The following is a 27,278-nucleotide window of genomic DNA, read 5'->3' as shown; positions in this document are numbered from 1 at the left end:
GCTTGTGTACAGCCAACTGCTGCCCATCAGCCACCTAGTTCTGCCAGCATTTTCCTCCCTTTCCTGGCTCTGTGTGATTCAGGGCTTCTTGGTTTGTTTGGGTTTTTTCCTCTTGTATTTTTTCAGCTTTATTACTGAGAACATCACTTGTACCAAATATTAACAAAACTTCATTTCAAGCTGCTGGGTCCTCTCTGTGACGTCCTCTGGCAGCCTGCAAAAAATCAACAGGGAAGTTACATGAGATTTGGCATCATCACTGCAACTATTGTGAAGGCTCAGTGAAGCCCTCCAGGACATGAATGCAGGCCAGATTTTCAGGAAGTTGCAATATGTTCCCGGACAGCATGATCAGCAGTGATTGATTTCTGCATTTACAAATGTGTTTATTGTTTTACATTAGTTCAAATTGGACAGATAAGAGGCCTCCAGAGAAGCGAGAAAAACCATTGCTTTGGTGTTTAGATCAGAAATGTTTTCTGTATTGATGCAAAGAGAAGAAATTTTTTCTAAGGTCACACAACATCTTGGGCAGGACCTTTCAGCATGTAAAATATTGGCTAATTTAAAGGTGACAACTGAAGACTAGAGTGAGAGAAATCAGAATTGCAAACATGGTCATCTTATTTCTTACAATTCATATTTCTTTTGATGCTTATGCTAAAAAAAGAAACCGCTTTGATCTGCACAAAGCCTCGTATGTTTTAGCAGAGTAAGATTAACTGGGATGCCTAATTAAAACAGGCACTCACCAATTAAGATAATAAAAAACTGCTACTTGAAATTCAAAAGAGACCAAGAAGTTAAAGAGACACTTATCCAAGAGCTTAGCAGGTTTTCATTTGCGGATACTTAGGGGAAAAAAAAAAGGTGAAGACGCACTCTGGAACGCAGCCCAGTAAAATCAGAGAGGAGTCTGCGGGCTCCTGTGAGCTTCATTACCAAAGGGCCTGCTGCTCGCCAGCCCCTTTGCCTTTGCACTCCATCTGCCACGTCTTGTACGTACTGAGACCCAGGCTCTGCCACCATCACTCGTGCTGACAGTTCCCCTCAGGTGTCCCCAGCAGCACTGCTCCGACCACCTGAACAGTGCAGGACCTGTGCCAGCTCCTGGGTTTTCCTTGGGACTGGGACAGCGTTTCACTGACATTTGCTCAACATGGCTTTTTCTTCCTCCTGGAAGCTTTGTGCAATACAGCAGCAATATTATTGGTGGTGGTGGTGTTGTTTTTATTATAAACAATAATAACAATAATAATTAGTTTGAAGAACTGATGTAAATTCTGCAACCTGAAGTTTCTTCCACATTTATTTGCACCATCTGAAGCTGACCCAGGCTCCTCTGCCTGCTGTTTCTAAGGGAATCAGCTCACAGGAGAACATATGTATGTTCAGGTATATGAGCATATGTACCAGCCTGAGAGTTCGTATGTGCACGGGAGTGTGGTGGGTTAACCTTTTCAGGCTGCCAGATGCCCACCCAGATGCTTTCTCATTTTCCCTCCTGAGCAGGACAGGGGGACAAAGGCTGATTCAAAAGAAAATCTTGTGAGTCTTCCTGATCACTCCTTGGCCCTCGAGCTGGTGAATCATGGATGGGAAGCAGGGAGCCTTGGGGGATGTATATTGCTGATGGTGTGCCAGAGCTGCCTGCTGCTCTTTGACGTGCAGCAATCCCACAGCACAGGGTCCTCCAGGAGGCTGGGCAAGGCAAGCACATGTTTCAACTTCTCTGAATCGATGGAACTGCATCAAAAGCCCATCACTGCCTTTTTGGGTTCTTGAAGTAACCTCTCTTGAGACAGCCTATGCCAAGGACACACATGGCTTCTGAGCTGGTCACAACAGTGTAACAGTGTACTTTTGCCATTTGTCTCCTGCTAAGCTCACCTCAGCCCCCAGTACAGCTTTTGGGATCTCCCTGTCAATCCAGAATTCCAGATGAGTTCCTCTCCCATGTGCCGTAATGGCTTTAGGTTATGCTGTTCACTAGTGTCTAGCAATACTTTAGACTTCCATGGATCCAATGTGCCAGGCCACCAAATCCACACAGCCCAGTAAAGCTGGTCACCCTTCTCCTCCTCCTGATCAAAGGCAGTGACCCTCTATTAGAGGCTGGACACCCTTGCAGTGTCAGACCAAAAGTCCCTTTACCAAAATAAAGAGAGGCATTCTTCATCCTCTTCTATAGCAGGGAGACTGCTGGTTGCCTTCCTCTATCCACAGATGATATATTCAAGCCTGGTCAGTCCATATAAAGTGGTGAATTTCACACAACCCTTCTGCACTTGCTCATGTACAGTGGCTATCAGCATCTTTGGAGACGTGGTTGTCATCCAGGTCACTGTCACAAGACTTTCCAGCACTGCTAGTAGTCTCACATACTGGATGCCCTCTTCAGTGGTAGTGGCAGCAATCTGCTTGCCAGACTGGTGGCTGTAATGTTTCAACATATTTTGAAGTCTGGCCAGGTTTCAGGGCTGGTCATTTCTTTCACTTCCTCCTCTTTTTGCCTGCTGAAGGACTAGCTGCCTGATCAGATCCTTCCTCCTCCTGCTCCTGTACTAATTGCTGGTACCCATTGACCTCTGCATCCAGTGATTCTTTTTGACTGCTAAGGTAATTACTGTAGCTGGGGCTTGGGTCCCTGTCTTATCCACAGTGTTGGCACATGTGGTTTAGATCCCTGTCTCGACCATGTTTCCCTGATGGTGCTGAAGGGAGACTCAAGAAGCACAAGGAAAGCCCCAGTGCAGAGCCAAGAGCTGCTGGGTTTCACTGGAGCAGGCAAGGCACCCTTCCATGAAGTGCCAGTTCAACACGCCTGTAGAGGTGCAAGATCACAGGCTACAGGAGGTGATAACCCCACCAGGCAGCCACCAAGTCCTCCCACACACCATGCAGGCACCCAGGGATCACTGGCCTAAAGCCTTGTCACCTCACTGGCAAACTGGCTCCTCGTAACACCAGAAGCAGTTTCCACGCAAATGACAAGATGATGACATTAGCCAAGCAGCTTGGGTAAGGATGTGGTGAGGACCTCTGGAGAGGAAGGCAGGCACATCAGTCCCGGAGGGGAAGAGAGAGGAGCGAGCCCTCAGCTCCCCACAGGACAGCCCTCCTGGCACAGGAGCAGTGCCCGTGCCAGGGCCAAGGCAGGGCTGCTGCTTTTATCAGAGTGCTCCCAGGCACGGCGAAACACACAGATAAGCACTGCAGCAAGAGGAGCTGAACGCAGCCAGTGCCGAGCCCGAGGCTCTGTTACACTGTAAATCAAGCAAGCCCTGTGAGCCATGCAGAAGCCTGACAATTATCAGCTAAGGCAGCTATAGTACACCCAGATCAAAACTGGCTTTATCTCGTGCCCAAGTAAAAGACTGGTGGGATGATCTTGGCTGGTTCCCAGATATCCACCTGGATGCTGCCTCACCCCGCCTCCTCAATTGGACAGGGGTAGAAAACAAGGTTAAAAAACACCTCAAGGGTCAAAGACAGTTTAATAAAAAAGCAAAAGCTGTGCATGTGACCAAAGCAAAAAAAGGAATTAATTCCCTGTTTCCCATCAGCAGGCAGATGTCCAACTACACCCTGGGAAGGAGAGCCTCAGCTCATGTAATTGTAGCTTGGGAAGACAACCACCATGATCCTGCTTTCCCTGAGCTTCTGTGAAAAGAGATGTGCAGCCTCTCCTTTGTGTGCTGTTTGCATCAGAGGGCTGGTGTGACCTGTGTGATCTGCTGAGCCCTTGGCAGGGACCATGCCCTGAAGGAGTATCTTACTTCATGTGTGTGCTGGGGGCAGGGGCGTACCTCTGCAGCCCAGAAGGTCTCTGCTGGAAGGAGATTTAGCAACAGAGGGTACCTGACTCTTGCACGGGGCCACATGAACACTTTACACCTGGGGAAATGTTCCCTGCACAGCTGGTGGCCAGCACCTTGTAGCGTGGGTGAGGCAACCTCTGTGCCTGGGTTGGTTTGTTCAGCTCTCCAGCTGCTCTTGAGGGACTCTTCTGGTGTTTATGTCCAAGTCCAGAGGTGATGTCATCCCCAGATGGACTTTCCTGTTCAGGTCAGCTAACTAGGTGGAGGTGTATCATGGATCATACCCAGGACTGCTGCACATAGATCAGGCACTGCAAATTATTTGGATCTGCATATGCCAGAATGTTCCACAACACTGCTCAGGAACTGTATCTCGAAGGAAAAAAGGCACATCTGCACTGGAAAAGAGGCATATCTGCATCCTTTTCATATTCCCAGCCCTGACTGGCAAGAGCTGCTTGCAAAGGCAGTCCCATGGTCTGGAGGGAATCTGGCATCAGGGAGCATGGGATGAAGCAGAATTTGTCCCTTGAGGCCAAAGAGCACCAGAGCAGGTGCTGGTGAATCCTGAGCAGTGACACAGCAGGAATGCATTCCTTCTGGAAACACTGCTACAAGTACATTGAATAATGCTTGCTGAGCTCTCCCTCCAGGTCGCCATGAAGAGAAAATGTTGGTGTTTAGTGCAGGCAGCTACTTAGCTGGGGACTGGGGTAGGAGCAGTGTCAAGGGTCTGTGCCAGGAGCTCTGCTCTTGGGAAAGCAGCCAGAGATGCAGGAGGAAATTAATCACCAGTGGCAGCTCTGGGACTACAAACTAAATGAGTTTAATGCAGTGTGCAAACAGAACAAGGCTCATCCCTGCACAGGGTTTGGTAATAAGCCCATGATAATCTGTGCTTTTTGAGGTACAGCATGCATTTTTCAGTGGGCTGTTGAGTGTTTAATTTGGTTTTATACACCGTGCTCTACATGTAATTGGGGTTTGAGTCTATGTATTTGATTTCAGAAGTTAAGCAGTAGAAAGAAGGGGGTGTCCTGACATTTCCACTGGACTGTGGGACTAGATTTCCACATGGACAATGTTCCTGGACACATTTTCAAAGCACCCAGCAGCTTGAGCTCTTCTGAAAATTTCAGCTTTTTTTTTTGCAGCCCATGTGGGATACAAACTTTTTGAAAGATTTGCTCCAGAGAACAACTTCTGGTTTTCAGTGGTTTAATTTAGCCACATCCTTTTTCTTCATGAATATTGCAGGAAGATTTCTGTGACAACCACAAACAAAAACCCAGAAATTCAGCATCCTGCCAATCTGTGTGCTGAAGCCTCTGCTTCACCCTCACAAAGTGTGCTGGAACTGTGGCGCACAATTTCTCCCACCTTCAGCTGAGTCACCTTATAATGGTGGCAGAAGGCTAAACAACCAAATTCCTGCAAGAAGGTGACGAGGGCTATTTACTGGGACACCCAAAAAGATGCTTGAACATAGGTAGGATAATGTGTTTTCCTCCAATCTCAAAGGACAGACTGAAACAGCTCTGCTGAACTTTTGAAAGCTGAGGTGTGGTGTGGAAACATTCGGCAGCTGCAATTAAAAAGCCCTGAAACTCACAACTGTGGTGAGGACTGAGTAGAGGACATGTAGACTTGTCAGGGGCATTGGACTAGATGATCTTTAAAGGTCCCTTCCAATCCAAACCATTCTGAGTCTGTGCTTGTACTGTGGGCAGTGTAGGCTGACCCTAAGTTTTGGTTCCTCACGTTACAGTATGACCAGACTTTGCAAAGGGTGGACACCACTGGGGTTCAGCAGAGGAGGGAAGTTCAGACGGGTGTCACCAGTGCAGGGTGTGCAATGTGAAAAGGTGACACCAGCAGTCTCCTTCCCGGCGTTTCTCCAGCCGGATTGCCGTGGGCTGTCATGCCCTCTAGTGCCTGCAGCGCCCGCTCCTCTGGCCTCTCTCCGTGGAGGATGCTGCGGCTCTGAGCCGGGAACAGCAACTGGAAACCCCCGTGGCCTCCCCTGTGCCATGATGAGTGCAGAGCCAAACTGGAGGAGAAGCCCTGTGAGAAAGTGAAAGGCTTCTTATCAAATCCACAGAGGAGGCGGACTTCTCATCAAACACAAAGTCCAAACTATTTCCTTCCAGCTGACATATCCAGGAGTGCAACTTTCCTCGATGCTCAAAAGAACCTGCAGCTGGCAACTCCTGCAGCAGCCAGGCATTCTGCAGCACCTGTGCCTGGCTGTGCAGCCCCACGTGCAGTCAGGGCTATGTGCCAGACCCATGTGCTGGGGAGCAGCCGCCCCTCTGGAAGCCAAGACCTACATCCAACCACCTACCTGCATTTCTGTGTCTCCTCAGCTCTGGGGTGATGGATCACATCATCATTGTCTCTTTTTCTAAAGCATCTTAAGGGTCTGAATGACTTTTTGATTTTGGACTTAGTGGTGGCAGCACATAGGCTTTCTGAAGAGGATGTCCCTATCCCTCTCCATGTTCCTGTCTCCTGGGTTCATGAATTTCTGGCTCACAGTGTTCTGCTTAATCTACATGTCTGAATATTTTGTAACACTCTCAAGAAGCCTCTAACTGGTGAGGATGGAAAGACACCCTTGCCAGTCACTCCATTTTGTCCAGGGCTGCTGGTGGCAGCCCTATTAAATGAAGAGGATAGGAACAGGGGAGAGGCTGCAGTGCCTCAGCTAACACGGTCACGGTGCTGTGGGACAGGCACTGACACGGAGCCTTCACAGCCGCTGGGGGTGAAGTTGGGCACATGGAGACCACCACTGTGTTTTGGTCTTCAGGAACAGTAGGTGTGGGGGCTGACTGGGAGTGCTTTGAAAGCCCCACAGCACAACCACAGGCATTGGGAAGCCTCCAGTGACACCTCTTGGCATCATTCTATCTATTCCAGGACATGTGTTGTTCAGTGTTGCCTTTCCATCAAGACCTTGTAATTCAAGGTGTGATTATTAACCCCACGCTCAGCTGCAGATGGGGATTTCTGAAAGATGCAGAGAGCACACACATGCCCCTTTCTGGAGGAAGTGGTGTCACTCTAAGTTTAATTGAGACTTGCTCAAACTGAGAAGCAGAGGTCACCGCACCATCAACTAACGTGACATTTTGTTTGTGCTCACGCAGGGTGGCTGACAAGCTGCCGAGACCAAACCTCGTCTTGCTCAAGCTCTCTCTGCTCCACCACATCAGCCAGAATGCCCAGACCAACAGGATGGACTCCAGCAACCTGGCCATTTGCATTGGCCCAAATATGCTGAGCCCAGGGACGGAGAGCGCGCTCCCGCTGGAAGTGCAGAAGGAGATGAACGACAAGGTGCGCTGAACTCTCCGAGCAGCCGCTCCCTCTGGGGCAGTTCAGAGCCATCCATAGGGATCCATGCCACTGCCATTGCAGCAGCTGAACAGAACAGCACCCCTGGGCCTTGGGGGTGCCCCTCAGCTCAGGTGTCCCTCAGCCTGCCATGGCATGAGCCAGGCTGGCCCTCACCTCGCCTCCTCTGAGCAAAAGCAGCAGCTGCCCTGCAGCCCCTAAAGTCACAGCACAGCTCCTGCAGACTTTGCATGTGGAGGGCAAGGGGCACCCGTGGCCATTGTCACCCCTGGGCCCTCGGGCAGCAAGGCCAAAGCTGTGGCTGATGGTGTTTTGTCTGTATTGTCTGCAGCATCAGGCCTTATCCCCCATGGTAGATTCAGCCTTGGACTTTAAGGCAGAATCCTCCCTGTTCTGTGCTGTCCTTCCTACAAAGACAGCAGGCAGGGTCAGGAAAGAATCTTCAATATGTCTTGACTGAAATGGGCTGTTTTCTGTGTGCAGGTGACAGTGTTGGTGGAGTTCCTCATAAACAATTGCTTGGAAATATTTGAGGGGGACATTGCCTTCCCTGCCTGTGCCTTGGCTGAGGAGTCACCAGAGCACACAGACAGCTCCACAGGCATGAGAAGGGACTGGCGATGTCACCAACTGGTCCAAATTATTGAATTTGATATGTGAATATATCTGTGAAATCACAGAGAGTTGCTGACAGTTCAATATATTAATGAAGGGTTTTTCTACAGGAATGCCTTCCAGGAGGTCAAAATTACAACACTCACAATCCAGACTTAAATCCATATGTTGAATATCTGATTCAAGCACATTTTGTTACAGATGTGCTGAGACTTCAAGGCTCTTTCTGGCAGGCCTAAAGGAGAGAATAATTCTCCCAACCTAACAGGTCTTTATTTTGTCGCCGCTTCTCAGGAGGAACAGGCTATGAAAAGAAAGACACATTTTCAGTGTAGCTGATATCCTATCTTTGTCCTTTTTTGCACTTGCCTTATCAAAGTTAACTGCTTCAAGAACTGTTTGTTCTTCAAGGTGAGATGAAACTTGAAGGTTTCGATGCTGGCTTCAGAAATCTGTGGTGTGAAACATCCCCTCAAGAACCATTTTCAGAAGAGCAGAACACATTACAGAGAACGTGACATCACAATGTGCACAGATGCCTCGTATATGATTTTAGTTGTGTTTTGAGTTTTGGGTTTTGTTTCATTTCATTGTTCATTTACTGGATAATGTTTGCCTTACTGAATTGTCAAGTTTAAAAACCACAGGAAAATCCTGCAGTTTTGCTTTTTAGAGCTGAATTCAGAAGAGCAGCAAGTGAGGTGCACAGAGGGAGTGAGGAGGTGCTTTTCTGAAGAGAAAATCATCTCCATTTTTCACCCAAGAAGAAAGAGGAGTGGCCACGCAAATGTGGCCATGCAAATAGGAAAAGGAGAGGTGCGGTTCCCCAGCCACTGTCAAAACAAATCTCCTGTATGAACAAAGCTTCTGATGCAAAACTGGGCCAAAATCAGAAAGGAACTTCTCCTCACAGAAGGTATTGAAACAAAAAAGTCTTCAATTTACACCATGAGGTTAAGTGCAAAATTAAGGAAGATGTGCCTCCATGTGCACTGGTTCTGCTGCTTTAGCCAAGAACTACACTGCTGAGAAATGCTGTCCCCTAAAAAAAGTGTCCAGCCCAAGAAGGGGCTGGGAACACAGAAATAGGGTCCAGATAAGTGCTCAGCTTCTCCCTGGCAGTCCCCACAGGGCTGTGGGAGGCTGTGTGGTGTCTCAGGCCAGCCCACTCACCACTTAACCCCCAGCAGCACTTGTGATTCTCTCTGCCCTAGCTGACGCTGGTCCCCCACCCACAGCTGCTGAATTGCTGCCATGCTCATTGATTCAGAAGGGCTGTGAGATCTGTGAGATCTGGAACACTTACAAGGCTATATGTAGCTAGCAGTAACAAAAACAGGTGTTTATCAACTGCTTTTTGGGCACACTGAATATTTTGGTGGCTTCCTTGGTTCCAGTGTTTCCCACCACCAAAATATCCCATGCTTCATGTTTGCTCCTAGCATGGAACATTGTCACCGTGGTCACAATTTCTTTTTTTCAGAAAGAAATACACTTTGGGAAATACATCCTTGCCAAAAATACTTCATTTGGGATGAGCCATTCAAACTCCTACACAAGTTTTAAAAAGATTTGAAATTACTTTACTGTCTGTCGCCACCAGATGTCACTGATAACACTAAGCAGAGCATCTTTACCCGTGATTAGAGCCTTCCCTCAAAGGCAGGCTTGCACACCCACATATTTATTGCCCACAGTCTGCACCATGGCCGTGGGTGGTTGACGTTGCAGACATTATTTCAGCATTTGTCATGAAGAGGTTATTCAGTGTAAAGCCCTTCCTGGCATCCATCCTGCTTATCACACACTTTGGGTTGTATAATATTTTTCTCCAGATCTCTCCAGATTGGATGGGCACAGGCTTAGGGACTGGGCTTCCCTAAATGTGCAGCTGTGGCAGTGACCAGGAGACCAGCGTCAGGCTTACTGATGCACCCAGCAAGGTACCAAAAAACAAGTTTTCAATAGTTTAAGGCAAAAATCAAAAACTTGAAAACTGAAATGGTAATAAAACTCTACCATTGGGCTTGGACCAAAATGGTTCTAATGGGCAACAGAGGATTAGCACAACCTTTAGAGAGAAAATCAAGGAGATTGATGTGGCTGCTACTGAGGGGCTGCCAGCAGCCACCCTCTCCCTGCTGCCCAGAGCAGATGGAGCAGATAGACCCAGCTAGGATGGGCCTGGGGGCTGACAGGGAGCTCAGGAATGACTGTCAGAAAGCTGAGAAATGACCAACAGGAAAGCTATCACCACATCTGCCTCTTCAGCCCTGACAGAGTCTCACACGGGCACCTCAGCAGGCAATGGAGCAAAGGCTACTGCTCCTAAAGGTCTTCAGAGTGTTGTCTGCCACATCTGCTGACCTAGCAGGGTAGATCCCAGTCTGAGAGTGGAATATCAGGAATGACATCATTCAAGGACTTGATCCACACCCCACACCCTCAAAAGGATCCACTGGACCTCACTGGACCACCTAGATATGCGACCTCAAAGGCAGGCCCTGCTTTCCACCCCTCCTGGGCTGGAACTATTCAGTGATAATCAGGGCAGCTCTTGCTTAGATGGAAAAGCTCCCTTGGAAGGTGTCACCCTCTCTGTGGGTGGCTAAAAATCAGAAGTAATGAGATGTAACCACCAACAAATCCACTCAGCAGTTTGAGGATCAACAGGTTTGAGTGTGTTACACTGAGTGTCTATAGTCAGATGGTTTGAGGTCAAAATTAGACTAGCACAGCACAGACACGTTCTAAAGGTGAAATGTTCCTCTGTAAACTCTGGGGTTTATGTCACAGTAATTCGTACTGTGCTCTATGTTTCATTTATCATTAATTCCTAAAAGTATCCTAATAGGTGTCATCTCTCTGAAACTAGAATTTTCCATGCTCACCTCACCTGCTTGCTAGTGTTTGAGAACAATTGCTCTGTTTCTTTTGGGAACAGGCAAGATGGGAGTCAAAGGCTGGCAGTGAAAATTTGGTTTGGGTGTTGAAGTCAATGGGACCAGGGCTTTTCAATGGTTTTTTTTTCATAACAATGGAGACTCTTATCATGACTTCATATAAATCAGTCTTATTATGGCTTATTTTATCTGCTTTAAACTAAATAAAAAAGACATTAAGGCGTGGCATGTGAGAACTGTAAATATGTTAGCTTCTTTAGTGGAATATTAAATATCAGTTTTATGGATTACTCATTACTGGATGTCCTCTTGTACCTTTACATCTCTAGGAGGGTTGCTGTGGATATTTGCAAAAAGATTCAAGCCACTGAATGCTGAGTTTAATATTTATTTTAGGAATTATCCAAGGGACAACTGTCAACTGGAAGATTTTAATTTCTGCCATTTCTACCTTGTGTTTTATTGGCTGGAAAATTTAATTTTGAGTGTTGAGTTGTAGTATTTAAATTATGTGACTTTATTTTTATTCTTAAATTGTTGTAAGATAAATTAATTATATATACCAATTGCAATAATTCAGTAATACTGGTTTATGAAAGGTCAAGAACACTCTGAAGAGAATTCCAAGGTTTGTACATCACTGCTAATCTTCACACAACATTAAAAGTGTTGTTCAGAGAGTCCATGTCCTCACCTACCTGAAGTGATATGAACAACTCACAAGTAGAGAAAAGAAAGCATGTTTGGTTATATCTAGAAAGACAGGCTCCTGCCTTCATTACTTTCTCTTTTTTTAAAGAAAAATGTGAAGAATTTGTTTGGATTTTTATGTTGTGGAAATTGTCAAGAGACTACAAGGTCAGCCTAAGGTGTTTTAGCTAATGTGGCTTGGGATTTCACCTCCCATCTGCTGTAGTAGGGGTGGAGGGCACTTGTGGAAAGTTTTCTGAAAACTTACAGGTAGATATTTTTCCACTAGCATCATTCATATGAGTGTCATTTTTACATCACTAGAATTTACAAATACATCCAAGTCTGTAAATAATAGCCACACTTCAAAATCTGTACTTAAGAAAAAAAAAGTGGCATAAAAATATTACTACACTGTAAAAATTACCTTGCAATAAATTTGTACAATATATTAGAATCGGAGAGCCAATTTCCTTAACCCTAAAATATAGTGCAATCTCTGTTCTTTTGTCAACATGGTTGTGTTTGATAAAAACCCTCATAAATCTGTTTCCATACCCCCTAAATGAAATATTTGTTTAATGATAACAGCAGCATGGGCACCAGGAATGCTTATTTGATGAAAAATATTTCTTCACATGGATAAGGCGTACCCAAGTTTAAAAGAAAAATGTTATAATGGCCATTCCCAAGACACCTTTTGCAAGTGACTCTTGGTGAGAGGACATGACTGCGCTCTGCAGTCAGCCTGGCAGTCACATTCCTTCAGCTGAGTGGGAATTATTTAAGTTTGCTCTAACTTAAAGATAGCACTGGCAACAGAATTTACTTAGGAGCCAGACAGGCTCCTATGCCAATAAAATTGCACTGCACTGACCCAGAGAGGGCATCTTGCTAGTAGACAGATCAGTGGTTGGGCAGGTTCTGCTGCATTTCCTTCCACTTGCCCCAAAAAAATTGCACAAAGCAGCGTTAGGAACACGCAGCAGGGACAAGCTGACAAATGGGCAGGGAGCTGGGGCACTGCAGGGTACAAGAGTTGTGCCCGACAGGTGACAGCTGGCCCTGGGCTCTCTGCTGGGTAGCACAGGCAAGTCAATGTCCTGAGGCTGGAGAAGTGAGGTTACTCCAAGGTGAGCAACCTTGCAAGCTGCCTGCCAAAACCTTCATATGGCCAAAGGTTAAGGAAGAAGAGAAAGCTCCAGTGTGGGTTCACCTGATCCCCACGGGCCCATGCTCTCTCTCCATGGGGCTGGGGAGACACCTCTGCCAACACTACTCTTCTTACAGCACAGTGCTTGTGCCTGAGGTCCCCTGGCAGATTTGACACATCACATGAAGAGCAAAAATATCATTCACTAAAATGTAAAAATACCAAATCCAAATTAATGTATTTTCATGTATACAACTGCCCAAATGATAGGCACTGTCTAGTTCTGGTTATTGGAAAACAGACTGAATGAAAATGTTATATATGTGGCTGTAAATCAGCACTGTCTGGGGACATACCAGTGAATAAAATAAGTCTTTCTTCTGGAAAATTAAAAAAATTTTTTTCCTTATGTCTGTGTGGCACCACCTCTGTACCTTTAGGCAATTTATCAAAGATTTCCTCTTCCAGAGAGTCTCAGCTACTGTCCCACTCCAAGAAAACATTGCTGCCCTCCAAATGCTCTTGAGACACAAGATCTCCTGCCATCCCAGTCCCGGGTGACTTGCAGTCCCTACGGAAGTGCTGATGAACTGCTCCGTGGGAACACACCTACACCCCGTGCCTGGGCTGCAGGAGCTGCCTGGCCTTGCAGACAGCACAGGGCTGTAGCAGTGTCTGTGGGAATGGACTGGATGAGCTAATGGAAAACTAAAAGGGAATCTAAGTCAGGTGTTGTTCAGGAGCTGAAATATCACAGGAATCAGGGGAGCTCTTCCCTTGTACTCTGAGAACTCTGCATGAGCTTAAGAGGTGCCACAGCAGTGTGGGACTTGAGACTGGAAAACCCATCAACCACAGGGATGCAGTGCCAGTGCCCCTGACCTCTCCATTCTTCCTGTGTGACTTCAGACTTGGGACTTTTGGACACCTACTAGCAGTCTGAGGTTCATTAAAAAGTTACTGGGAAGTACAGACGGTTGCTATGGAAGTGCAGACAATGTGGTACAAATGTATGTTCAGTGTGGGGCGGGTGGAATCATTGTTCTGCAGCCCTTTTTTTGGACTGAAGCCCAATCCCTGTTGCTGGTTCTATGGGACTGAGCTCCTTATTGCATCCCTTCCAGGCCTGTGTCCTCCAACTAAAGAATAAGTTCAGTTTTACTGTCTTTATTTACAGTATCTGCTAACTCACTTCTGGAGAAAAGCGCTGTACAAAGCCCAAGGCAGTTGCACGTTTAAGCAGCTTTTGAAGAACTACTCATCCTCATGAAACAGCTGTCTCTGAGGGGCTGCTAAAGCCACAGTCTGCATGGTTATCAGCTACAGAGATGGCAGTCATGTAATAGAAACATGACTTCTCAGCAGGATGGGCTTGCACGGTCAATCTGCAAGCAGCTGCTGTCTCCCATTCCATATGCAGCCTCTTGCTGATCCGCCATCAATCAGCAGAGCAATGGGGACACAGGTGGGACAAACAGGAAGAACAACAGCTCTACGGTGTGGCTATTGCCCACATCCATCCTGAGCTGGATCCTTGTACGTGTGGGAAGTTGTGCCTCCAACCCAAGAGCTGTACTCTGCTATAAAATCCAATCCATATGCAAGGATACTCCTCAGCAGAAACAGGTCCTCTTTTCACTCCTCCTTAGGGAAACTGCCTTCCCTCAAGTAATTCCCCCCAGTGTGTCTATGACTGACACACTGGATTTCCACTATGTTTAGAAAAGCACAAGAGAGTCTACAGGCATTCTCCAGCCTTGACAGGAAAGGAACCTTCTTAAGGAGACCTGTGCCTGAATATTGTTCAATACCATGGGATGATCATGTTCCTTTTCTCCACATGATCTCAGGGCACTTCCACTCCTGAGCACTAAAATTTGTCTTGTTCTTGAAAAAAAAAAAAAACCTGCAAACACTCATATGCCCAAACTGACTCTTAACAGAAAGTGTAGGTGGCAATCCACCTCCTTCCAGCACAAGGCTGGAACAGGAGCTCCCCATGGGCCCTCAGCCAGGCTCGGGCAGCTCAGGGCAGAGGTGGGGGGCTGGCACCACTCAGCCCCCCACACCACTCCTGCTACACTGGCACCTCTTCCTTGCTCTCACCCTCCAGTGTCAGCAGGCTCACAAGGCCTGGTCCCATGGCCTAGATGATAAATACAAGCCCTTGCAGATGTGGAGTGTGGAATTTGTAACTGTTTAGGCAGGTATTGCTGGTATTTTAATCACTTTCTCAAATGGCCCATCTGTCTCATTCTGCCAGCACATGAGGACTGGAGCTCCACAGTTTCTTACTTCGAGTGTTTAAACAAGCAGCAAGCCTTCTGGCTAGTGGCCACCTTCAGAAATACAGATTATTAATATGTATTTATATCAAATAATTAACTAGGAAATACAGGCACGGACCAGCGCTCAGCTTGATAATGTGGTATTATACAAACACACAGCGAAGCAACCTCCCATCCCTCAATCAAAGTAACAGGCAGGAAAGAACAAGAGAGGTACAGAACATAAAGCAAGAGCATTTCTGTGTCACAAAGATTTATTGCAAGAATTGCTGTCTATGACTTATTAAAGATTGTGGGGAAAAAACCATGTTAAATGTAGGGATGACTGTGCTGGGTCAGAACAGCAGCATTTCAAGTCCACTCCAGTCTGGACTATCTCCAGAGCAGCCAACAGTAATGACACAGCATGAGCACAGGGGAGGCTGCTCCCCAAAATGCTTCTGCAGGATGAGGATTTGCACCTCAAAGAGTTCCTGAATCAGAGGTGTTTGTGCTGAACATCCCTGTGCAGATTTTTCTTCCGTGATCATTGCTTTTTGAACTGCTTCCTGACATCCTGTAGCAGTAACTTCCAAGATATGTTTTGTGTGTAGAGGTACCTTCTTTTGAACCTGCCATCTCATATTTTCATTTGACCATCACTCTTCTCCTCCAGCTGTTATGCTAAGCATGTCAGGAAAAACCTCTCCTTGTGGCAACTAAAATCCAGTGGCAACTAAAAAAAGAGAATAAACTTCCTATTTAGAGAATTTAGAGCTCTATGAAATCACATATATATATATGTGTGTGTGTGTACAAAAATTATGCAAGATACTCTTCCCCAACAGAAAATGCATATTGTTTAATATCTTGCCAAAGTCTCAAAAAAAGGGCAAAAAGCCACCAAAAAATTACTCAAAAAACAAACAAAGAAAAAAACCCAAAACCAAACAGTCAAGAAAAACCAACCCCAAATCCAAACCCAGTGATTCTACAGCAGATACCTTATCTGAGAGTAGCAAAGGACTATGTCCAAGCAGCAGGGTGAGAACAGGTGCAATTGCACAGTGCAGACAGAGAACACGTGTTGGGTGCACGTCCACAAAACCAGCACAGCTCAAGCAAGTAGGGACATATCTTTGAAGGGGTCCACTGTAATTACAGTCTTTGCAGTCGAATACAGTCAAGAACTTGGTATATTTTTAACATTTTCCTTATCATGTGTTTTTTAAAAAGGCACACATCTTCAAATAGGAGACTATTTGCTTTCATTCTGAGTCATTTCAGTTTTGCTCTGCTCACCTCCTGGTGATGCATCCCCATCTTTTCCAGCTGGAAAGGGGATAAAAACACAATCCCACCGTAGGTTTTTCCACGGGTGGGTTTGGGTTTATGCATCCATCGTGCGTGCGTGTATCGGCGGGGGAGCCCGAGGCTCAGGCAGGGCAGGCTGTGTCCTCCCGGCAGCATCCCAGCCAGAACGGGCCGGGCCCTGCGCTATCTCCGCTGCCTTCTCCCGTGGCACCAGGGCCCAGACTAATGCAGGAGAGATGGAAGAGCGCGGGCCAAGGCGATAAGCGTTATCAGCCCGCTTCCTTCACTGGGAACAGGCAGGCTCGGGTCTGACAGATGCTGTTTTAAAAGCACACGCGGGACACGGCTGCCAGGACAGCTCTGCGTGTTTCACGATGCCGTGGCACCGGCTCCCCTCGGCCGCAGTAGAGGCAGGTGAAGCGCACGCTTGGAAGGGAGGAACCAACCAAGACGTGCAGGAAGAGTCAGCGAGTCCTTGAGGGAGGACAAAGTGACAGAGCCAGGCACCAAGGGCCGCGAGGGCGTCACACCCTGCCCCGGGGCTTCTCCCGCGGGCCGGGACCGCGCCCAGCCGGCCGCGCGGGGCGTGGGCGAGCCGCGGGCAGGGCCGGGCGGTGGCGGCGGGGCTCGGGTGGCGGCGGGGCTCGGGTGGCGGCCCCCGCGCTCCGGCACCGCCGCACCTGGGCCGGCCGGGCGGGCGGCGCCATTTATAGCGCGCTATTTCGGGCGCGCGGGGCCATTGGGCGCCGCCGCGTGACGGCACCGCCGCGCCCGGGGCAAAGTCCCGCCGCTCCCGCCGCTCCCGCCGCCGGGGGCACGGGCGGGGCCCTGTGCGGGGCCCTGTGCGCAGGCCCCGGCACCGGGCCCGAGGGGTCCCGCCGCCTCCTGCCCCGCTGGAGCGGGGAGCGCGCGGCGCGTCCCTGCCCGAGCCCCGCTGCCCCTCAGGGTGGGCGGCTGGGGGAGCTCCAGCTGCTACTGGGGAGGGGAGCAGCGCCCGAGGGTGGGAGCGTGCAGGCAGGGGGCCCGAGGCGTGCTCCAGGCCCTGCGTCCTTAGCCGGACCCGCAGAGCGGGAGAGCGTCGGCAGTCGCTGGTGCTTGTCTCCAGCGATGAAAGGCTGGCAGGGGTAGCGGGGCTCAGGTGTGAGCTGGGTGCGAGGGAGCAGCGGCACCAGGCACAGCTCCTTCGGTGTTGGTGTGACCGTGACAGTGTGCTGTGAGCCCTGACACCAGCAAAGGGAGTGGGCAGGGAGCCGCCAGCTTGGATCCATCTCTGGGTGCTGGGGCTGCCTTCACAGACTCAGCTGAGTTGGAAAAGGGCTCTGAGGTCATTGAGCACAGGCTGTGACCGAACACCACCTTGTCAACTAGACCGTGGCAATAAGTGCCACATCCAGTCTCTCCTTAAAATGCCTCCAGGGATGGTGACCATCAGTCTCCCTGAGCAGCCTATTCCAGTGTCTAATCACCCCTTCTGTGAAGAAATTCCTCCTAATGTCCATCCTAAACCTCCCCTGGCACAGTTTAAGACTATGTCCTCTTGTCCTGTCACTAGGGTCTGGGAGAAGAGACCAACCCTCACCTGTCTACAGCTTCCTTTCTGGGACTCATAGTGAGCTTAGATAAGGCCTCCTCTGAGCCTCATCTTCTCCAGGGTAAACAAGCCCAGCTCCCTCAGCCATTCCTCATAGGACTTGTGTTGAAGACCCTTCACCAGCTTCATTGCCCTTTTCTGGACCTTAAAATACCTTAATTCAATTTTGCTGATTTGGAGTTCTAAATAGGAGCATCCACATCCCCAGTCCTCCATGACAGGATGGCACAGAGTCCGATGGCTCAGGTCACTGCAGAATTTTTTTTTCCTTCATATAGCATGAGTGCTTTGTAAACATTTGACAAATGGGCTGAATGTTACCAGGACTCAGTGCCATTCAAAAATAGCCTCCAGAACACCTCGCCCATAAAAGCCATGTGTGGCTTTCATGCTCCATTTGTACAGACAGTGTGTGATGATGGGTGGGATATACATTTTTTGGTAGCTGCAGTCCCTCAAGTCTCCAGTAGGCCTGGTGGATACATCAATGCATACACGAGGGGAAACGTGAAAGAGCAGATTGCCATGTCATGTGCTTAAGGAGCTCCAAAGTAAGTAGTGTCAAGATCCAACGGCCCAGTATTGTTACACATATGTGGAAATTTCTGCTGTCCACCAAACGCTCAGCTAAGACAACACTTTAGGAAAGGCACAATTATTGGCTTGGCAAATGCAGCATGAGACAGAACAAGCTGTGCAAATTGCCTTCCTTAAGTCTTAGAGGAGTCATCATCCCTGAAGTTCTTGGATGTAACTCTCAGGAGAATGTAGAAATCAAGCCACATGGAGCTGAGTGTCCAAAATCCCCAGTTTTCTACAGCCAGTAGAAAAAATGCTCCCAGCATCTTCTTGGAGCAATACAGGGTGGAAAAGCATCAATATTGGCATAGCCCTGAAATAGTCATTTGTGTAAGCCCTTCGTCGCCCACGGGATTTTGTCTGCGCAGGCAAGATCCGTGTTAATCTGGAGCCTGAGCCAAAGGACTCCTGGGCAGTTTCTGCCAGATCACAGGTCTATCACATGCTAAGCATGCAGACAGGGAATGACATTTTACATTCCTTGCCTACTAGCAGCTATAGTAAATAATCAATTAGTTGCACTTTGAACAATTTGGTTCACACCTTCTCCTGACTTAGACTACATTTCTGGCAAGTAGAGTGCAATACATAAACTTTGCAGAAGCTCTTTCTGTTTGTCCATGTCCTGTTGTAGGGTTTCAGAACCCATTTATGTTATGGCTTTAAAGTTATTTCCAAGTGTACTGAATTGTTTAAACTAAAGATTATGCTACTGTTTGCCTGGCAGTGCATTGTAATGTCTAAAGAACAATCCTGGCTATGTCTTTTGTCCATATATTTAGAAGCATATCATTCTTGTACAGGCACAAATTGTGTGTTTGTTCTACATATGAAGTACTGTTGAAAGAAAGGGAAATGCATTCCTCCCAACAGCTGCTGCTCATTATTTCAGTAAAAGAAAATCTACTTCCAAAAAGCTGTTCACATGTACTATTCTAGAAGTGCTCCCAAGCTGCCACATCGGGACCACTATTGAGCCATACACAACAGCGTACTGTAGAATTACACATTTCACAAAGTTGGGAATTTCCAGCACTGTTACCACATCTAGAAATTGAAATTGGGGAATTTCTTCATGCTCACATTCAGAGCTTGATTACAAGTCCATGGTAGTCTATGAAAGTCTTTTCAGGAATTTCACAATGCTTGAGGACCTGCCCTCCGCAGATGAAAGTCCATGGAATCTTTTATAGATCCCACTGCTAAGTTGTCTTTACTGGGGAAGAAGCTTAGAAGGAAGCATAAAGTTAAGTTTGCAGGTTTAGTAGAGATCTACCTCATATCTGGTTAGCTCTGCCCTTGTCCATGTGTCTTCAGTTGTTTTATCCAAACAAAAATAAAACTGGATTCCAGTTTTATAATAGTCTTTTAATGACACTTTACAAAGATTGGAAAGTCAAGGTTCACTGGCATCACAATTTCAGTATTGTTCCTCAAAGAGCTGTTTTGGAAAAATCCACACTTCCCAAATGCTTCAATTTAGCAAAGTTTAAGAAGAAATTCAAGACTGTATTATCAACTTATAAATCCATCTGTCAATAAGATCTAACAAAAGCTGATGTTTGGATGCAAAGATTTTATTGCCTTTGAGCTAACAGTATCAACTGCCTGATAAGCAGAGCATTTCTGCTAATATTTGGAGAATAAACCTTGACTGCTGGACTTATTTCCTATCACTGAAGCAAAGGGAAGGATTCTTGAAGTTCCCATTGACTTAACTGGGAATTAAATCAGAACCTGTGCCAAAAGTAAAATGCAAGTAGCTCTGCAGCATTAAAATAGTGAAACTGCTTTGTTAGTGGAGATGCTGATTTGTGTGAGTTTTATCATTTAAATGCAGTAATTGTAGGTTATTGGGACAAGCAGTTTTGCCACCACCACAAATCAAAGGTATCATCAGGGAATGTCAGTGAGGTTTTGTGCTCACTGAATCTTGTCTGCTGTGGGGGGAAAAGGCTGAGTAGTGCTTAATGATTAGATAGATCCAGTTTCTGCCTTGCCAGTGCCTTGGTCAGCAGTGTAGTGCACAGCACACAGTTTTCTGAGACTCCAGAATGGCAAAGAATGAACTGTTAACAAATAAGGAACAGCATGTGATGGAGGGAAATTTGAAAATTATGTTATAGTCATGAAGGGAGCTAATTTTATATTGTTAACACAATGTTGTGATCAATTGCATGAAGTCATATTCTACCTGCCTCGTTAATAAACAATTTATAAAGCACAGGGAAGGGCAGACTGAGGAGCAGTATGTACCTTTGCATTCAGAAGGCTCTTTTAAAAGACTAATGTAAAGGAGTGCTTCAATAAAATTAATTTGCCATATGCAAAAGATTTCTTACAAGGCTGACCAAATTCTTGTCAGCCTAATGAGAGGCCAAAAATATGTTTGCAAAGCCTGTCTTTTTGCAAATCTTGCTGCACAGAAAAATAATTGCAACTTTTGTCGTGAAAACACGAGCTCCAGCATTCAGGGAAACAGTGCACCATTTTGCAGAATGGAACACGAGGTCATTTTGGGTGCATGCTCATTAAGGAAAGGAATTGCATTGGAATGTAGGAGGGTTGAGAGTAAGAATTCGAAGCTCCTATGTCTGCAAGAAAACAGGGCAGTATATATGCCACGGTGACTTCTGATGTACAGACACCATACTGAAATTCTAAAAATGTTAAGGATGTAAATTAGCTGTACTGAAGATCACAGTCACTATAAGTTGTCCATCAGCTCTCCCTGAACTCATTAGTCACCTATTATCCTTGAGCATGTACAGGAATGCCTGCTGGGCCTGGGCTTTACTCAGGCTCCAGTTCAGCAAGACTTTTAAAGGCCATGCACAGGGTTAAACAAGTCCTGTAATTTCACTGAATCTGGAGAATGCCAACAAGGCTGAAGTCAGCAGCCTCACCATGAGGTACAACACGCCTTGCCACTGGCTCCCAGAGACAGTTTAGATGTGCACGTTAAGGCATGGGAACGCTGCAAATCCAAGGAGGATCCTGCAGATCCTCTCTGTGAGTCAGTTCCATTCACTGCTCAGCAGTGAAGCTGCGCTGTGAGAAACAGCATTACATCTGTCAAGAAAGAAACAATTGAATAATGACATTTGAAACCTGAACTGTGATTTGAGGGTCAAGAATAGAGGAATCTAGATCGCCTTGTCATACAGAGGTAGTTGTTAACAGGACAATACCGGGGTTGTAGAATTATTTTTTTTTTAATACTTCTACATTTGAAGAGTATTTTAAGGCATTTTTAAGAAACCACCCTGATGATGGGAAGTAATGATTGTCCCTTGGACTTCACTTTCTCACATCATCTCTTCAAGTGCCCATCCTGGGCTTGACCCTGATTGAATGAAATCCATGAGTGTTTGAGGTCAGACCAAGGTCTCTCTAATGCTGTATTCAACCTGCACCGAGCGGAAGTGCTATGGAGCTAACACAAACATTGAATTTTAAAGAGCTGGGCTAATTTTCACTTCCTCCGTCTTTTTAATTAGAACATTGATTTATTTTTACACTGTTGCAGGCTGGTAGCAGTGTAGTCTGGGGCTGGACTGAAAGTGCTTGATTTCCTCTAAAGTGTTGTGTTTACTCGCCCAAATGTGCCACTACTCCCACAGAAATGCAATACTCAATACATCTCAAGTGTTTACACAACACCATTGTAAAGCAGACAGTAAATTACTTCCTTTATGGATAGATCTGTGGGTACATTCTGCTCATGGCTTTATTAACTGAATATTAATGATTAATGAAAAAAAAAAGGCATGAAGAATAGTTAAACCAACTTGTTATACTTTTAGGATAATATAAAGTTTACTGACTGCTGTAGCATGCCCTTTTGCATCCTGCATGTACTGCCTCCTACACATGCTCTAGTGAAGGCCCTGGCACAACCTACAGCAGCCTGTTTCTGGCCCAGAACACCTGGAGCCAGCCTGAGAATCGTTACTTTACATATCAGATTAAAAGCAATCTATTATTAAAGATTTCTCTTCTGTCTCTGTCTGGGACAAAAAACAGGCATAGGCATTTAGTTTGAGTTGAAGACAAACAACTGTACTGTCCAGGATCATTTCAATTTTCCCCAGTTACCTCAGATTTTTATAATTGCTGAACAACTTATTTGTTCCATTTGTGTCATCTCAAGTTTTCTAAGAAACATAGAACTCACCTCTTCCACCTCTACTCATGTTGTAATAAGATTGCATAAGAAATCAGGTAATAGCACCATGGCTAAATGTAGCAGAATCAGGCTGGTACCAGATGACTGGCACAGACATGGAGTCTCAATCTGGTGTTTGATAAAGCCCATAAACAGCTGGATTGCTGTGATCCTGTGATTGGCTTGACAGAATCAGCCTAATTCTGTCCCCGCACGAGTGCAAAACAATTTCTGACTTTGTCCCTGTGCACTTCATGCAGGTCTTTGGATTACACTTAAACCATGAACACAGTTCAATGTTATCATTTCACATTAACAAGGGTTGGCTGAGAGGCTAATCTAAAGTAACCAATTAAGAATTACCATGGAAGCCTGTCATAGTGAAGTCATGGAATTTTCTCCACTAAACCTCTCGGTCACAGGCCTGGTCCCACTGTCTTGACTGAAGGTCTCTGGCAGGATTGCAAGCTTGAGTCCTGTGGGAAGGGGTTCACTTACAGGCACCACTAGCTTGCATTGAAACAACCTCCAGCTTTCATTCTCTTCTCCACAAGCAGGGTTTCACTGCAGCTGAGTTTACCATAGAAGGGTGACACAGAATTAATTACTGTGTCTAAAATTACTCAGTTACCTTTTTCCCAATATTTTTCCTGATCTTCTGAGATAGCTTCAGGATGGAAGTTTGAATCCATCGGGTTACTGGATACATTTCTTCTCAAGGGAGAAATAAGCAAGTTACCAAAAGAACAAGAAAATAACTTAAATCCACATTTAAATCTTGCATGTACTTCTCAGTGAGAGTTTTACTGCTTGGATTTTTTTAAGGATTGTCATTACAAAATAAATCTTCTAACCCTGTGCAGTTTCTGCAATCATTTTCCCATGCAATAGCAATTTAAACAAAATTGTTTTGACTAAAGTTAAAAAACTCAATCTCAGAAATTTACAGCCACAATAAGAATCAGTGGTTAGAGATTTTAGAGGCAGCAGAGATTATTTTGATTATCTGCCTTGTCTAACATGAAACTCAGGTTGTCAGTTAGGAATTCCAGTAACTTTTGTTTAGGACTTTGTTTGAGTTAGATTGTCCTGCTGAAATTTAACACCTGCAAAAGCAAACAAACCTTTTTTTTTTAGTTCTTATTTAAGCCATTATTTACTCACCATTGATGTGTGGTGGCATTTGAAACACAATACTTAATTGCTACTTGAAGCACAGAAAAAGACATCATTTCAAATACTACACATTGGAAACCATGGGGAAAATGATGGCCACAATTGTACTTGTTTGAAACAACACCACTATTTTGAATGTCCTTAGCACTGCACGAACTATATTGCACACTGCATTTTAAGGCAATTTCTGTAAAGAGGGGTTGGTGCTTTGCTTTAACATTCCTTTTTTTTTTTTTAACTAAGGGTGCAGACTGAACTCTGAGACAAGAAAGAACATTGTGCAATACTCTGTGCTGTTATCTAAAGAATATTGTTTCTTATCTCTCTGGATTTGTACAGCACAGCATGGCTAAACTTTAGTGATGAGTGAGCAGTTATTTCAGGCGACAGGGGTGGAGGGCATTGAGAGGAATGCAGGGAAGGAGTACATTTAGATATCTGAAAAGATAATACATTAGAAGATTATTCCTTGATGTTAGATTTCTTGCCTGTGGGATCAGGAGAGTTCCCATACTTCAAACACAACGGGAAAAAACTGTGTGTTGCTAGAGATGATTGCACTTGGATAGAAATAAAGTGTGTGAAGTGCTTTCGTTAGTCCTGTCCACGTGACTTTCTGGGAGCACCTTAGGTGCAGCTTTCCAGGAGGTCCCTGAACCCTCCCAGGCACATTTTCTCTACGGAGAGGCTCCACCTGTGAGACCAGTGTCTTGCTTTGCCAGTGTGTCCAGCTGTTACTCCACCCTGTGAATCAGCTGTACATGCACATCCTGTTTTGCTGTCATCTCTAAGGCCCTTTTGGTTTTTTTTCCTGCCTCACCATGTCAAACAGGTAAAGGGAGACCAGGCCAGTGGCCAGAACTCTCAGCTTTCCCATTCTGTGCTGCTGTCCTGCCTGGCAGAGCAGCCATGCAGGGCTGGGCAGGGAAACCACCCCGCAGGTCTGGACTGCCATGTAGACGGCTGAGCCCTTCTTGCAGGCTTTTGCAAACAGGGCTCAAAGACCACATTCCCTATGGGTGGCAGGCAAGAAGCCACTTGCATCCCTCCACCCAGAACACTCAGACACTCTGAAGTGAGTCTGTCCTGGGCGCTTCAACGCGCTGGGTCACAAACAGGCCATGATACCTGGCACGGCCCAGGATACCTATGACAGCAGCCTGAGTGCTCACAGCAATGGCCCTACATCGGAACGCTGCAAAAGGAGGCCACGGCTTGATGCTGTCCTTCCCTCTCCCTCTACAGCTGCCATAGCAGGCAGAACACAGCCAGGGAGAACAACAAAGGACAACCCACTTTCTCACAGGAAAATGTCTCACGTAACAGCATAGCATGCCTTAGGGAGATATGGTTCATCCAGGACTACAAGGTGTTCCCAGCTCTTGTGCTCCTGGTCTCACTGGGGAACAAACTGGGCCTGGCTTTGGAGATGATCCAAGGTATGACTATGAAGATTTCTAATGGATATATGTTTATACTAAATTACCCAAAGCAAAGTCCATAAGGCCAAAAAGCAAGGTCCATAAGGCCAAATGGCATGGGTAGAAAAAACAGACAGACTTCTTGGATACAGAAACCCTACTTCATTTCTGATTGCTGCAACAACGTTTTTACCATTCCAAGATAATTAAACATACTGAACAATTAGCTCATGAAGCACCAGCTCACCTAATCCTCACGCTCAACTGATACCAGGTGGAGGGACACAACACCCTACTTCTGGAGTCCAGCAGCACCTCACCCTTCTCCTCCTACACTGGAAACACTTCAAGGTAAAAACAGCTCCAAAAGTCTCCAAAGGTGCTGCTGGCGAATGCTGAGACATTACAAAAATGAAACCACAGCACAGAAAGTGTTCATAAGGTTACATAAGACAGATTTTCCCCTCTCATCTTGACATTTCTCTTTTATTAATAGAGACCAAAGAATTCATCATGCCACCTGTACAAGATAACCAGCCTATTAAATAAATGAACTGCTGAGCTGTGTTCTTCCTAGGAACAAATCAAGTCTGTTTGACATCCTGGTTACATCCAAGGCAGCTTGTCAACTTTATTTTGAAGGCTTGAGTGCTACTCAGGTAATACCCAGGTCCTGAGTTACCTGCTGTAAACAGGTGAAATTCACCCAGTATTTTAAAGGAGGCACATTGATATTTTCCAAAGTGTTTTGGTGAGTTGCTAGCCAACATGCTACAAGACTTGTTGTTTATCTTTTGTGTCATGCGTCAGAGGTAATTACTTCACAGGGTAGGTGTGTCATTGGGAAGCACTGAAAACTCCCTTTGTTTCAGGTTACCTGCATGCCTCAGTGTGGCAGGTGAACAGTAATCAACCTGATCCCCTTCTCCTCCAGCAAGGCCTCACAGAAGTTATTTGGTTTGGTAGCCTCTTTGTTTCTGAGTTACTGCCTTTAAGGCAGCTGGGGCTGATTAGATAAGGTGACTGTGTATCTGCAGCCTTGACATAAAATGGATTTAGTTTGCCCTCAGTGTTTAGCAGGGTGGTTGAAAACCAATTAAGGATATATGTAGCCATTTGTAAATTGTATATGAGCTGTTTGCTATGAAACACAAATATTTTTTTCTCATGAATGAATATTTAATTGAGGTACAGTTCCAGGTAAGCCCTTGCAAACTACCAGAGTTAAAATTCAGGTTTGGTGAAAGTAGGCAGTGTTCTACTTTGTTTAGAAATGTCACCCTGCTTGTACCTCCCTTGTACTTGGTCTTACGTCTTCATCAGTGCCCGCCTGTTTTCAGCATTATTGTTATCACAGAGCAAACAGAGGATTTCCCAAGAGACAGGTGGATACTTGTACTTCAGACTCCAGCTCGGTGTCTTACTCATGATACACTGAGGTCAAAACTAGTCTCTTTTATCTGTGTGAAGAATCTCCATTAGTATATTCTCTCCTTACTCAGTGCTGAGAGCTCCCTGTGCAGCCTGCACTGCTGTTGGGAAGCTGCAGTCTGAGGGGAGAACAAACTTCATCTCCTAATGGCACTTGGAAATGTTCGTGTCTGCAGCAGACGCAAGTGATGCAGAGCAGGAGAGATAATGTATGGACCAGTAATAAACTGCATCCCCAGTATTGCATATTTTCTGTTTCTCTCACTATTAGATGCAGTCTTTCACCAGTCTTACACTACAAAAGGTTCACTAGTCTTGCACTAAAATAATGTTCAAAGGGAGAGAGCCTTGTTTCATAGAGCACTTAAATCAGGCTAGGCAAAATATGAGAAGATGTCTGAAAGAGCTAGTCCCAAATGGCAAAATAGGCTAGAGTGATATTTGGGACCTCTGAACTTTACCTAGTAACCTCTGCATCAAATTTTTTTCAGTTTCAATTAGAGAAAAATATGAGAAAATGGTCTGGCAGCAAATTGCACAGTAATGCCCAGCTTATATTACTGACATAACCAAGGCAAGAACCATGCTAGATGTTATATTTTTGCTGGGTGTTTAACTGTGAATTGCCTTACAGATAATGCAGCTTCTGAAATTGAATGAGAAATATAAGTACCAGTCAATGCAAACAACTTTCAAAGCTTATACTTTAACAGAGCACTTGGCTCTGGAGAGAACTGATCAGGAGGTAGAATCACTGCCCTTCAGTCTTCAGACTGGGCTTTAAGGCCT

The 27,278-nt window shown here is 45.9% G+C and overlaps 2 long non-coding RNA genes across 2 annotated transcripts; one reads left to right on the top strand and one right to left on the bottom strand.

Annotated features, from left to right (window-relative positions):
- Positions 1-15,066: 15,066 nt before the first annotated feature.
- Positions 15,067-16,729, bottom strand: LOC135298115 (uncharacterized). Its single transcript, XR_010360094.1, has 2 exons — positions 15,814-16,729; positions 15,067-15,545 (listed from the first exon to the last, which is right to left on the bottom strand). It is a non-coding gene; the product is annotated as an uncharacterized LOC135298115 (long non-coding RNA).
- A 617-nt stretch (positions 16,730-17,346) lies between these two features.
- On the top strand, positions 17,347-26,945 carry LOC135296737 (uncharacterized). The gene is made up of 3 exons (XR_010358751.1): positions 17,347-25,076; positions 25,333-25,409; positions 25,555-26,945. It is a non-coding gene; the product is annotated as an uncharacterized LOC135296737 (long non-coding RNA).
- The last annotated feature ends 333 nt before the right edge of the window (positions 26,946-27,278 follow it).

This window comes from Passer domesticus, chromosome 3 (genome assembly GCF_036417665.1).
Source record: "Passer domesticus isolate bPasDom1 chromosome 3, bPasDom1.hap1, whole genome shotgun sequence".
Taxonomy (NCBI): domain Eukaryota; kingdom Metazoa; phylum Chordata; class Aves; order Passeriformes; family Passeridae; genus Passer; species Passer domesticus.
The sequence above is the reverse complement of the archived record's forward strand: the minus strand, read 5'-3'. Positions and strand labels throughout refer to the sequence as shown.